Source organism: Eucyclogobius newberryi, unplaced genomic scaffold (genome assembly GCF_026437365.1).
Source record: "Eucyclogobius newberryi isolate DKJ021-1_F unplaced genomic scaffold, fEucNew1.0.hap1 SCAF_1, whole genome shotgun sequence".
NCBI lineage: Eukaryota > Metazoa > Chordata > Actinopteri > Gobiiformes > Gobiidae > Eucyclogobius > Eucyclogobius newberryi.
Window position 1 is genome coordinate 24,728,145 of NW_027315723.1, and position 801 is coordinate 24,728,945.

Below are 801 nucleotides of genomic sequence, written 5' to 3' on the forward strand. Positions count from 1 at the left end.
TTTTTTCCGTGCAGTGAAAGTGTCTTCATTTTTGGTGGAAAAGGAACAAGGACGGGCTTTTGAGAGGTCCTCCCTGTGATATACGATACGAGCGTCCTTTTTTCTTTTTCTTTTCCTCTGGAGCGCTCAAAGGTGTCCCTCGCTTGTCCCCCCAGTTTGAAGCGCGCTATCTGGTCACGTGGATGCGCGTGGTGTCTATTATTAAGAACATTTTGGATGTACGAAATACTGCTGTTGTCAAATCTCCAAAGGAAAGCCCCACTGCGGTGTTCGTCATCCTGCACTCCGACATGACAGCTCCCTGGAAGTAGTCTTCAAAGTGGAGGATGGATGCTTTCTCCGGTCCCCCGGGTTCCAGGCTCGTCTCTGCCGGTGTCTAATGGCACACTGACCGTGGACAGTCGACTCTATACAAGGCAAGAGCTTTCATATCGAAGTTATTTTTCATCATGCAGGCTGCAGTGTGATTCCTCTGTTGTATTTCCATTGTAAATCTTCATCAGTGTCGTTTTCTTTTACATATAACTCTCTATGTTGTGTTTTTTGTTTGTTTTTAGCAAAGGATCATTAAGCAGACTGGCATTAAACCTCCAGAGTGTGTGTTTGTCTTCCAAATCTGTACAGTAATGTAGACTTAATAAGGCCATGGTCACATAGTACTGTGCCTATGGATCTATTGTTAATTAAAATATTTCTAGCAGATTGTATATGGGTTGGAGAAACAGGTGTCGCCGTCACAGATAAGGGTTCGCTCAGAGTGGTTTATTAATCAGCTCGTTGACTTTATTACAGACAGCAGAT